The sequence below is a fragment of the Ambystoma mexicanum genome, chromosome 1p, assembly GCF_040938575.1.
Source record: "Ambystoma mexicanum isolate Mex_15411 chromosome 1p, UKY_AmexF1_1, whole genome shotgun sequence".
Lineage (NCBI taxonomy): Eukaryota > Metazoa > Chordata > Amphibia > Caudata > Ambystomatidae > Ambystoma > Ambystoma mexicanum.
This window is the reverse complement of record NC_090921.1, coordinates 1,054,673,402-1,054,686,944: the sequence shown is the minus strand read 5'-3', so window position 1 is coordinate 1,054,686,944 and position 13,543 is coordinate 1,054,673,402. Positions and strand designations below refer to the sequence as shown.

Sequence of the window (13,543 nt, the reverse complement as noted above, 5' to 3'; positions counted from 1 at the left end):
TTTATAGAACCACCGACACAGGATAGAATGCATATCTTCAAAAGGGAGTGCAGGAAAAAAAAGGTGTAATCAAAACATTAATACTGCATCTTGGTTATTCTACCAAATGCAGTCTCAAATGCAAGTAAGGAAAGACACTGTTATAAAGATTTGCGAAGGTAACAAACTGGTTACAAGAAAACATGCTTCCAGATATCTACAAAGATGAAGAACAGCTGCTTTTGAAAAAATGAAAATGGGACGGCACATGCAAGACTTGCTCCCAGCTTCTATTGCAGCAGAAAGCTATTGGCGCTGGCAGCTTCACTCCATTGAATTGTGCCTCCACCCTCTAATGATGACCAGGGGAAAATGCAAAGCATGAGGACCTAGCACACAGGCTGTCAGGCCCTGAAAATATAACCAAAGTCATGGGAGAGAGGGAAAGCATGAGCAGCTCACGCCCTTGGCGGACGCCAAAGCTACCCTGGCCTAAGGCCAGCCCCTAAAAGCATGCAAAGAAAGTCACAACAACCACACCAGGCGCATCTAGTCTGCTGACCTTTCTATCAATTGCTTCACCTGGAGATCATGCATAGTCTCTGGTGTTATTCTTGCACACACCAACAATCCCTGCCATTGGCTTCCACTTTTGTACATACGGCACATTTTCAGTCAAGGTTTCTCCACACCTGGCTTTCCAAGCTGGCATCGGACTCTAACAGGAGACTGCAGAAGAACTGGAAATGGCTTTCCTGTTGCATCCTTCTATATGGGGGAGCGACTAGCGGATCTCCCCCTTTGTCTTGCATACGTCCTGCCCTGTCGCAGAATGTTAATGAAGAGGACCCAGAAAGAGCACCTGAAATGATGAGGATTCAGGCAAAATGTTGACTGGAAAGTAGTAAGTAGTTCAGGACAAAAATAGACTTTCTTTTTATGGCCACCGTTTGCAGTGCAGCAGATGCGTGGAGGATGTTGCTGCATTGATGCGGAGCACCGTCAAGGTCTTCTGCTGGTGATGGAGTGATGTCTGATTGGTCCTGAATTACAACAAGACCCAGTTCTGTAGGAGAGTGAGGGTTTCCTCTGGGTGGCCACCGGCCAGCTCCATGACTGGGCATCGATCAGAAGTATTCCAAGTAAATCAATAATCAAATCCTTTGACTCTGGAAGGTTGCCACCATCGTCTTAATCTGTTTTGTGAAACACTGAGGGGCGGAAGGGAAGACAAGCAAAATTGAAAATGGTTCTGCTCCAGGCAAGCTGAAGGAACCGACAAGGGGGAGGAGGAAAGATGCTGACTGATGGGTATGCATCCTTGCGTTTCAAGTGGATCATCCAAGTGCCCGGCTCCAGGACTTCCTGCAATAACTCAAGGGTTTCCTTCTTGACATGCCTGTAGGCTAGAAACCTTTGATATCCCTTTGATTGATACCTGCTCTGAATCCCGTATACATTTTCCTTTGAATGAAAAGATTACAAAAAAAACCGGAGGGAGAAAGCAAAGTCAGCAATATTCTTTATGTGTTTAACAAATAATGGATTTCTTGATAAATAACTAGTAGTTTGTCTTGGATACTTTGCCCGAACCCTGCACCATTTGTAATACCCAAAGATCCCCTGTGATTCTGTACAAATTCAACCCAGGCAGTTGGAAGATGTAGCCTGGGTGGTGGGAGCCAGTGGGTTCCTCTCATGTAATCTAAGAACTCAAGAATAACTGGAATAAAGGGTCCTACTTGTAACTTACCCAAGTGTCTGAGGATCTTCTTTGTAACACCGTGCTGCCAGCAAAATATACACCTCTCAGCCATAGGGTCCTGTGGGGTTAATACCCCCTTTGTCCCAGAGTGTAAGGACTCATAGAAAATAACACTGCGCCCATCCCTGCAGTCACTGGGTGTTGCCTATTCTTACTGGTGCCCTCGGATGAGCACCCCCAGCTGCCATAACTATATGTAGTGCCCCTGACTAGGGAGGCGAGCGTTGCTAAAAGAGGAGCTTCAGTAACAGTTACAGAACTTGTAACTGATTGATCCCCAACTCTGATGTAACCCTTTAAAATTAAGATCTCAGGTGGTCTTCTCTGCATCCTTTAAATAAAGCACCCACTTGTTCAGTTTCTTGGAGAGGTGTGTGGTGAGTGCAGTCCACACCAAGCACGGGCCTTTGCTTTCTGTGAGCTGTTTCTTAGAGGACCCATTCTACAGCAGCACTATCTCAAACAAGCATTGGAAATGCGAACAGTAGTGGCGTTTGCTTAGGCATAGGAAAGGCACTTGCCAGGCCCTGCTGTAGTGGTATTAAATGGCCATTGATGGTACCAGCTGCAAGATTGTGCAAGTGCCTGGGCATTTAAGTTTGGATTAAGTTGGTTTTACCAGCCGTTAAGGAAGGAAGCCGCAAAGGGACTTTCGAGGTAATTACGGTAACGCAATTTGCGATACCGTAATTGCCGCCTTCCCCATTTCCATTGAGCCCTATTGGGGAAAAAATGAGAATGGGGAAGGGCCAATGGTGAATGGGGAATTACCGCCCCGCCAACCTTGGAATGGGGCGGTAATTCCGCCATCCACCATGGCGCAATCGTAAAAATACCGGCGTCAACCATGGCGCTAATAGCGCCATGGTTAACGCCTGGGTCGTAATGACCCCCATTAATTCTAAGACGGTTGCTTTGAAAAAACACTGGTGGCACTTTGAGTGGAAAGTTTGAAGGTAATGCTTTATAAAAGCGAGCTCAAAGAGTTCCCTTGAGGGGGTATATTGTACGGGGAGTGTCAGGAACTGGGTGGGAATGGCTATAGGGATTAATATGGTTATGGGTAGTCAATGAGTGGGTAAATAACCCCCACAAAACTACAAGCTTTATGTTCCTTTGCATATGCCATTCCTCGCCATTGGTACTCTAATGCAATAGCCCAAACGAAAAAAAAGATATAGAGTAACCACATCATGTTGCATGAGGGTTGTAGGAGAGGTGACATCCTGTAAACAGAGAGGAAGGCACTAATGATCGGTGCATTGCACAGGCCATAACCTACCCTGAAAGAAATATGATTCATGAAAATATGACCCCAATCCATATTATCCATGAGCATAAGTCTGGTGCTACCCTTCTGTTAAGATGGATTTCTAAACTCTGACCTGGTGGGCAGAAGTTTAGGAGGCCGACCTAGTTTAGTGGAACAGGGGAACCTTCTGAACAAACCACACCAATCTACGATAGCTTGGCAGGCAGTCAAGACTAAGGGCCTCATTACACCGATGGTGGAGAACCATGGCGCTATTAGCGCCATGGTTCATGCCGGTAAAATACCGGCACCGCCAACCCGCAAAGGGACCTCGTAGTAAGGCGGTAAGGATTTACCGGTACCGGTAAAATACTGGTACCGGTAAATCCTTACCGCCATCCGTGTAATGAGGCCCTAAGTCTCAGGAGGGGTGAGAGTGATCAGAAGCCCACAATGAGCAAAACAGTGAAACTCCACAGAATACTCTTAGACAAGTGTATGTCAAAAATACATTTATGATAGGCCTTTATACCTAAACACAAATAAACCACAGTAATAATAAAACAGTTACCACACATGCTATTCACTATGCAACATATAAGCAAAATGCGTTTAGCCTAATGCGGATAACGGGGGATAACAGAACCTGCAACATAAGAGATAAGTAAAACATAATTTGCACATTAGGCAGTTCTTCACATTTGATCCCTAGCTTATGCAGTCCAGCCCTACGAAGTGGGGAGCCTTGTGCTCAAAAGTACAGCAGTGCATTAACAACGCACGGTTGTGCGTAAGAGCGAAAGCGGGTCCTCTTCAAGGAGCTGGAGCAGTTCAGCAAGGGGGTTGAGGTGATTAAGAATAAAGCCCTAATATTCGAGGAGGGTCTGCCCTTGCAGTTAGAGTGACTTTCAGAGTTCGGGAATAGCTGGAGAGTGCAGGCTAGCCCAGCTAAGGTGAGTATCTTTTCAGGGATTCTCGTGCGTAAAAACAAGTGGATGTGCCAGGTGGCCCACCGGTAAGTGATGCAAGTACTCACCGACCTTCGACACAGTCTGGGTTAAACTTTGTCAGTCTAGTCCAGGTCGCATGTTTAACCCCTGCAGTTACACGTCGCTCCGGCTCTGAGCGGCTGCGGGATGGGACAATCGTCCGTAATGGGACAGTAGCCTTTTCTCTGCTCTCGAACAAGAAAGAAAGACAGTTCCAATGCAGCATGTCTTAGGACACAGGACACAAGGGGGCAGGTCTGCAGGAACTTACAGCAACCGTCACCACAGCGGGGCAACACAGAGACCGCAAATGCACTCTCATAAATCGCATCCCAGAGGAGCTAGGACAATGAGTGCCCAATTTTCCTGCGGTTCCATGGGTCTGCTCTTCATTTCAGGATACTTGGCTCCTTCTGTAGTTCGGTGTGAACTTACTTCAGTTGATCGACCTGGAATGGATGCAGACCCCTTTCTCTTATCCAAGATTCACTTTGCGCTCAAATCTGGGATAGCCAATAGATGATCTGCTCTCCTGCATGCATGCCAGGCATGGGCCAATCGTGGCCCACAGTGGTTCCAGTCATTCAGGCATACCAGCCATACTGGCACCAGTAGTGTGGATTGGGACCAGACAGTCCCAACCCTCTTCCTGGGCACTAGCACAAGTGACATGCAGGAGCCCGCGAAAGAGGCGTTTTTCACAGGAGGCTGCATGCCCAAATAGGGAATACCCGGGTCTCTCGACCTGGAAGAAGACAAAGGGACAAAATGACCAAAGGACAAAACAAAAGACTTTGTGGCATGGCCATTTTCGGCTCTGGCCACAGTCTTGGACCAAACGCGGTAAACGCGATATGGTCCATCAAAAAGAAGTAAAAATAAAAGTAAACTGCTGCCACCAGTTCGTCCTAGGCACACTTGTACAAACACCCAAAAATCCTTATAGGTTGGCTAGGGCCATAAGACAAAAGGACCCCTGTGAACGGGACTGTAAGGTACTTGGTACATAGATAAAAAGTTACCAAGAAATGACAACATAGTCAAAGACTAAGGGAAAGATAGTTTCCCAGTACTGACAGCCAGAAGGACGTGTCAGTTTCCCCATAATAAATGAGCAAAAGCCCAGAGGAGTGAAGCTGAAGGGTATGCTCCACTGGAAAAAGTGATGTTAGGTAAGCCAAACAAAAGCAAAAAGTTTGGGGGGGGGTGCATAGGGAAATTTGCACCTAAGGGAAATCTTTCCTAAAACCTTCAAACTGAAACTAATAAAACTCCAAGAAGGTAAAGTTTTGATTCATGTTATTGAACCAACCAAACATTTCTTTTTATGATGCCACCGGAATATGTCTTCCATATGGTTTTAAGAGCTGATGAATTCTACAATTTGCACATATAACATTTGGTTACTGCATAAAAGTTGTCAAAACAACAGTAATTCTCTAACTTTATGGACAGCATTTACACCACATTGCATCTCTCTTTTCACTGTAAAAACATATTTGTGAAAAACATTTCTGAAGAATTGCGAATGGCGCATATTTTGGAGCATGAATTGCACCCAATGCCTCTTGTTGTGCTGTGGTCCTTGCATCATGTTGCAATTAACAGTATATCATGTTGTGGAAAAGTTTTGGGACTTGGTTGCCCTCCTAGCTTTCAGTGTCAGATGCTGGATGAAGAAATGGGATGCCAACATTTACAAGCCGGGCTCCGTGATCAGAGTTACCCTGGTACATGGCAATGTGAGACTAGTATGAGCATGACCTTAAAATAGAAAATAAATTCACTAATCATGCAGAATCCAAGGAGATATTACCTAGTCAAAGAGATCCTTTGTATTGAATTCCTACTCACCTTATGTTCTTCCTTGTCGACTGGAGGTTCCTGAGATTACACGCTGATTTTAATCCAACACATTTCTTTCCTGCTCCTGCTTGAAAATTGGGGCTGCCACTTGTGGGTGTCTTCTTCATTAAGTACACACAACACACTGCAGAGTTCATCTCCTCAAAGCACTTGGAAGAGATATGGATGTGTAATCAGCTCTCCGACATTGAATATGGAAGTGCTATTTATACAGGCATTGGCAGCCAAGCCGCAGCCGACATTCATTTTGTTTCACTAACATTGCAAACATGTGCCGGCGGTCGGTTAACAACATTATTCCACTGCCGGCACATATTTGCAATGTTATTAAAACAAAGTCAAAGTCGTTGTCGGCAGCATCAGGAAAGCCAAGCTGCCGCCGACATTACATGTGTTTGACTAACCTTGCAAATAGGTGCCTGCGGCAGGTTACCAACATTAATCCGCCACCGGCACATAATTCTAACGTTAGTAAAACAAATTCAATGTCACCGGCGGCATGAATTCGCTGACACAAATTAAGAAATGCAAACAAAACACAACTTTCAGCTCTCTTCAAAAAGGAAAACAAACACACACTGCACATCCAATTACATCACTAACTGCACAGCCAATTAGGTGCTCCTTACATGAAAAACACTTGTCCAATCCCCCACAGGTCACTAGATGTACGTTTTCAGAGAATTTTAAACCAAAACCAAACTATTACAGCGCCCTGTTTATTTTTAATAAAAAATACTGTAAAATGTGTAACATAAATTGAACTCTGCAGTGATTATATTTTAAAGCATCAATCAAGTTAAATAACCTTTCAATAACATTAACAGAAGGCGGCCACCATTTTGGAAGTACAAATGGCTGATAAATTCACCACACAGTACCAATTCAACCAAAGCGTGCAAAAAGAGGTGCAGTTGGAGGAAAAATGGGTGGGAAGGGGAGGAAAATCCTATAGATTTCACTTAGCAATGGGCGTTAAATGGGTGGGACACATAGCCAAACTACAAAAATTCATCCTCACATGTCATCTGCATTCAAAAGCATTACAAACCTGCAATCAAAACCCCTATTTTAAGCTTTTATGTTAAAGCTCTTATTTTAATGCCAATAGTTTCAGCTTTATAGGTAGCACTTTCAGCACCACCTAATAGCCAACACTAAAAACCCACTGCTGTGCGAAGTGCCCGTGAAAGTGCGTGGACAAGTGTAGTCGCTGGAGTCAACTGCACATAACTGCTGGCCGCGTGCCATTCTACGTGACAAGGCTTATCAGTAAAACTGTTCTCACTTATTACTATGCTAATAACGTATGATTTACGTAGCAAAGCAGCCGGCCCTTTAACTGGCCCTCCTGGCCTAACTTCAATTGCGGTGAACCCTGAGTGCCCTCTGGCAGCTCCGTGTACTTCTATGATGCCCTGTGCAGCATGTGCTTCTAAGCCCAAATTATCACTAAAGGGGAGGGGTGGACAGCCACGCTCATCTAGTGACTCTGACGGGCCCCTCCTATGCTAAGATCACTGCTTTTTTCGGCAGGAAACCTGTTGTGGAATCTTCTGTTATAATAAACATGAACCAGCATCCTTCTCTGATACAGCGAGAAGCGAATGAAATTCCATACGTTGCTCTTTTAAATCTTTCGCCAGGGGTGTCCGAGTTGCCCATCTCTGTGTCTCCTGTGAAAGGCTCTGTTGGAATTGAGGGTCAGAAACGCTCTTTGGATAAATCCCCTAGTTTACTTTACAATTCAGCAGAGAAAGAGCGTTCAAGTGGCAATTCACCCCCTGACCCCCCCTTACTATTTTCTCCAGGCCTCCCTGATTTGAAGTGCATTCCGCCTTTTGGCACGACGACCATTTCAGCTTTAAACTTTGTACTAAATTCATTGGTACACCTCTATGAAAACATCATTGCTAATCTAAATGACCAAAGGTCAATGATTACAGTAACAAATATGAAGCTGGCTTTTCTTGAAGGGTATATGACCGCTTGCTCACAACCTGCCAGGGCAGATAAGGCTCTTCGATTCATCATGGCCCTAAGATGTCCATGCAAATTATGCAATCAGAAGGACAAGCAGCTTCTAGGGGCCTCATTACACGGATGGCGTTATGGATTTACCGGTAAATCCCTACCGCCTTACTACGAGGTCCCTTTGCGGGTTGGGGGATTTAACGCCTGCTTTTTGCAGGCGTTAAAATCCAACCCGCTAAGCGACCTCGGAGCTAATTATGGCACCGCAAAATTGCGGTGCCGTAATTAGCGCCTTCCCCATTCCCATAGAGCCCTATGAGGCAGAAATGGGAATGGGGAAGGGCAATGGCGGAAGGGGGATTTACCGCCCCTCCAACCTTGGAATGGGGCGGTAAATCCCCTTTCCGCCAAGGCGGTGCCAGTATTTTACCGGCATGAGCCATTGCGCTAATAGCGCCATGGCTCACCGCCTTCCGTGTAATGAGGCCCTAGGTCATTAAGTGGCGCAGTACAACAAAATTTGGGTGCGCCTGATGCTACTGTATTGGTGTTGTCGGACATACAAGCTGCCAGTGTGGTTGAGCATGTTAGTACGCAGCAACCGCTTGTGACACATACGCCTTCCGTGGAATATAACATGAATTACTCAATCTTTTCATCAAAGAAAAACAAATGTGGCAGCCACTAAGGAGGAAGTAAAAAAAATAAGAAGCTAGTGGGGCAGAATAACACCTGTGGCTCAAGGACATTCTTGCACAATTTAACCTTACCGCGCCTGACTCCCATGAGTCTTCCGCAGTGCAATATAACTAGACCTCAAAAGAGAGGGAAGCATGTCAAACAATTGTACAAGAAACCTATACTTTTTAAAAATCCCAGTCACCAAGAAGAGGTGGAGCTGGTTATCGAAGAGCAGCGTTTCACTCGCCAACACAAGATGCAGTTTCAGATGATTTACTTAATATTTCGACCTACTCTGTGAATGGGGTCATCAAGTCATCTACTGTCATTAATAAGTCCTTCCGTGTGTCAAATGAAGGGACAACGGTAACTGTTCTACCCATGTCAATCCAGGCAGAAATCCCGTCAAGTTCTGAGACCTCACTGGAAAAATCAAATAATGTGCCTCACAGGAATTCTGGTATCTTTGTCACTTGTTTGACCAATGTAGCCTCTAAAAGAAAAGTGCACTGAGGAGGCGGGGACCTTCATCCTGGGTCTGATCGAGAAAGTTGGTCATGGCTAGCCAGAGCCCTCTACAAAGAATCTTTAATCAATACCTAACTACCTTAACGTTGTCATATTAATCCCCTGTGTGTTTTGTCATGGAACACAAGAGGGTTTTCCCATTTAGTTACGGATAATGTAGTGTTTCTAACTTTAAATCTTATGACATATTTCCCTTAAGGGATGGTTTTCGACAGTGTCAATCGTTTTCAACTTTGGAGAAAATTGCGGCTGTTGGGATGTCCATCTCATCTGGTTGAGATGATTTGCGCACTTTATTCCAATACCTTGAATAAAATAAGACAAAATAGTGATGGCCTTCTATCGACTCCAATAGATACGCAAAGGGGGCTTAAGCAGGGCTGCGTATTGACACCCATTCTTTATAATTTGTTTATTTCATACATTGGTATTGAACTCATTAAAGACTTGTGGGCGAGAAACCTTATACTGGATTTGCGCAACCACTCATAAGTACAGTTGCACGAACAATGGGGAAGTGTGCTGCAGTAGTGAGGAAAAATAGGTGTTTTCTCCGTCACCTGAAACTAAACCAGAAAACCATGTGTAACCTCACATTCCGCGCTCACTATCAAATAGGATAGAAAACCAGTTGTGTAAGACGTGCCGAATGGCTTGGTTTATTCATAAAGGTAAGAAAATATGTTCACCTCACATAACTTGCACAAACAGGCTGTTAAGTAAAATCATTTTGACACACTAGGATATCGTGACACAAAAGTATACATTTGTTACATTTGCCAATTTTGTGTGCTCCAAAAACTTAATGTACTTTCATGTAACACTGCGTGTACAGTTTTTGGAATAAACCAAGCCATTCGGCGTGTCTTACACAACTGGTTTTCTATCCTATTTGATAGTGAGCGCGGAATGTGAGGTTACACATGGTTTTCTTGCACTCATTAAAGTCTGTATCTTTCCTTCTTATCTAGGTGCCAATTCAATAAACTGGCTTTTGTACGCCGATGACCTGCCCTTATTAGACCAAACTCCCATCGGCTTGCAAAGGCAGCTCTTAGCCCTGCAAAAATATGACCGTGAGAACAATTTAATTAGCAATATAAATAAACAAAAATTCTAATCATTCAGTTCAAGGACGATAAAAAAATATGCTACCTTTACATGGTTTTTAAATCAACTTAACCTTGAAGTTTTAAACTCCTTTACATATTTGGATGTTACAAAAAAAAAGGTAGCAGGCACTCCTCTCTGGAAAGAACATGGCATGATAACCTGTTCAGTGGTTTTTACCCACTTTGAGAGTCTGCAGCCATTGCTTTGTGCTCACTCTACTTTTCACAAAGGAGTAATATTCATTTGCATATCAGTCTTTGTCCCGCCCACAAGGGCAGTGCAGCACCGAAATGCCAGGAAAACCTCCTTAGAACAAGAGTACCAACAGCAGCTCCAGACACGTGTTTCAGCCTTGTTGGGCCTCATCAGTGAGGTGGAGCTGTGCCTCTCTGAGTACAGTGAGCAAGGTGTCCACATCTGGGTTCCCCCAGGTAATTTAGGATGACCAACCCCAAGTTCCATACAAAAAAGGTAGCAGACACCCCTCTGTGGAAAGAACATGGTATGATAACCTGTTCAGTGGTTTCTCTAAGTGGGGAGTTAGTAATGCAAACCTTATTGCCTCGTTGAAACAAAAAGGAGTCGGATTAGCTTTGCAGGCCATCATTATTGATGGTAAATATGGCTGCTTCCTTTCCCTTCCGCTGATTAAATCTTACAAAGCAAAGGTCATTCCCATCCTGACTTATGGGTCAGAGATATCCCCGTTAATAGATTTATCTTATTGGCCCTTATTGGAGGGTGCTTTCTGCAAAAGTGTTTTTGCCTTCCAAAGGAGGTTCCAGCCCCCATAATTCTCTATGAATTGAGTCTGTTGTCCTTAGCGGCAATCGCGAAATGGAACATGTTATCCTTGTTGAGGAAGATTTTACTTGTTACTAAAAGTTCATTATGGTGGCTGTTAAATTAGTTGCTAAATAATGAGAGGGTTGACACTTTTAATACTTGCCATCTATTTTTTTTGTAACAAATTTTATTGCCATTTATTCAAATGTGCACAGGTATTACAATTAACAAATGATAACACAATGAACGGTTAACCAACAACAGTCTTCTTACTATGTAGTATTGTTCACAGATTTCAGTGCGGGCTGGTGATGTAATGGGTTAATAGTTCGGGTGTTGGAGGGTACCTATGTCGGGGGGCTCCCATTGCCTGGGTGGTTCTTGAGTTCAGCTGCGTTAGTTTGGGTGGTTTCCTCAGGAGGGCTTATGGTCAGCGGTGAATTGTATGTCCCCAGAAGGGCCTTTCAAGAATCAAGAGTGTCAATCACATTGTCCCCGCCTGTGTTGACTCCGTCCCACCAGGCTCTAGTTTCAGCTTCAGTCCATCTCTCTAGATCCCTGATCCATCGTTCATGCGTTGGACCCCCGGTGATTTCCATGCCATAGCTATAGTGAGAATGCATGCAATGTCCATGAACTTGACTACGTGCTTGTATTTACAAGTCTGGGGTGAGCGCCAAGTAGGCATTCTTTTGGGGTCCATTCGTTTCTAGTTATCCCGGCGTCTATGCAGGTCTGTTTTACCCTGGACCATAATTTCATCGACTTGGTGCAAGTCCAAAACATGTGGATCAGATCTGCTTTGTCGTTTCCACACCAGGGACATTTTGGCGAAGTCTGTCTATTGAAGCTGGCCACCCTCTGTAGGGTCATGTACATCCTATATAAGACGTTTAGCTGTATATGTCTGAATCTGGTGTTTCTTGACACCTCTTTGGGGTAGACTAGTACCCTTTCCCATTCCTTGTCCGTCAGTGTGATTTCAAGGTCTGCTTCCCACTTCTCCTTCAGTGTCGCACTTTTGGGGTTGGGTTTGTCCATCAACCGACTATAGAGTCGAGAAACTGGTTTCCAGCCGTCCGTGAGGTCATGCATCTCCTGTAGTAGGGGGTTCGCGGTAGGTTCCTCTGGCCAACTGCACCAGTACTTCTTGGCGGTTTGCTTGAGCTAGTGGTACCACAGGAACTGGCCACCGGAGAGCCCCTCATTGTCCTGCAGTGATTCAAACTCTCTGAATACACCCTCTTCGAACATGTCACCCCATGTATAGATTCCAGCGCTTTCCCATCTTCTCGCTGTGGTGAGATCTGTCTGGGTCTTGCATGTGTCTACCAAGATGGGGGTATTAGAGGAGTAGGGGTGTTTCAGTTACTTGATGAAGCAGGTTCTGGACCATATCTGTCTGCCTAATTCGACAATCAAAAGCTTCAAGATTTCCCCAAAATCTTGAAGCTGTCCGAATATCCTCCCTGGCGACAGAGGAACCTAGAAAGGTACCCAACAAACTAAAATAATCTCTGTTTAAAACTCTAGCTAGTAAGCACCAAATAAATCTAATACCTTCTTGAGCAGTCGAACCCTGAAGTGTGCCTAAGATATCACATCTCATGGTGTGGGAGGGGTCTCGGGATTGGAATGGGGAGGAGTTGATATCACATCCCATGTTATAGGAAGGATCTCAGGTTTGAGCAGTTGAACCCTGAAGTGTGCCTAAAAGCGTGTCATCACCGACCTTAGAACTACAATCAGAAAACCCTCCTAAACCAATCTTAAAACTCGCACCAATCATGAGTGCACCCACTCCACCAGAATCAGTCAGAAACACCACCCATGGACCACCCCCACTCTCCGATCTGTCTCCCGTCCCCTCCCGCCGCACCCAAACCCCCCCACCCTATCTCGCACCCCCTGCTTTTCCCCTCTCCAAACACCAAGCAAGGGGGGCACGATGGCGAGCCACCCACCCCAAGACCACTCATCCTCTGAACCTCACCCCCGACCCACCAGCATTACCCATACCCGCTCCCCTCTCTATCATACCTGACACACCCCACCCTGCAACCACCCAACTCCCGCCCTCCCCTTATACCCCTGCCACCATCCCCACTCGACCTCACCCCTTCCCCTCCCTAAAAACTGCACGGCTAGCCCTAGCAAGAACCGAAGCTGCCTCCCACTCACCCTCCGACCCCCCCACTCTCTCCCACACACCAGTCGCAGCAAGGAAACTAAAGAGGAAACGTTCCTGGTCCCCCTCAATCTCACAGCACTCCTCGCCCCCCCTATCTCGACCAACCACATCTATCCCGCAATCCCCCCTCTCCCCCGCGGCCTCCCCCCACCTGAAACCCCTCTCCCTCGATTTCTCATCAGCTGCAACTGAAACTCCTTACCGTCAACATCCCTCTTTCAAATCCCCCTTCCAAAACCCGACCATCCTATCACACGCAGCCTCCCAACCCCTCCCGAAGCCTGCCAATCTCTCTGCTCGCCCACTATTCCCATCCATCATCACCCAACCTACCCTCCCCCCCCAAACTCTCCACCACTGCACCCTCCCCCCCACCACCAAGATCATCCCTGACTGCCGATGTGAACTGCATCCTATTT

At 45.6% G+C, this 13,543-nt stretch overlaps 1 protein-coding gene and 1 long non-coding RNA gene across 3 annotated transcripts in view; one reads left to right on the top strand and one right to left on the bottom strand.

Moving 5' to 3' along the window:
* LOC138447951 (C-signal-like) overlaps window positions 1–13,543 on the top strand; it is a 298,198-nt gene that overhangs the window by 55,792 nt on the left and 228,863 nt on the right. The window lies entirely within an intron of this gene.
* The window catches only part of LOC138447956 (uncharacterized), a 175,657-nt gene that overhangs the window by 101,463 nt on the left and 60,651 nt on the right, over window positions 1–13,543 (bottom strand). Inside the window, exon 3 of the long non-coding RNA XR_011259974.1 lies at window positions 5,840–6,000. This is a non-coding gene — a long non-coding RNA (uncharacterized lncRNA). The remainder of the gene's footprint in view (window positions 1–5,839; window positions 6,001–13,543) is intronic.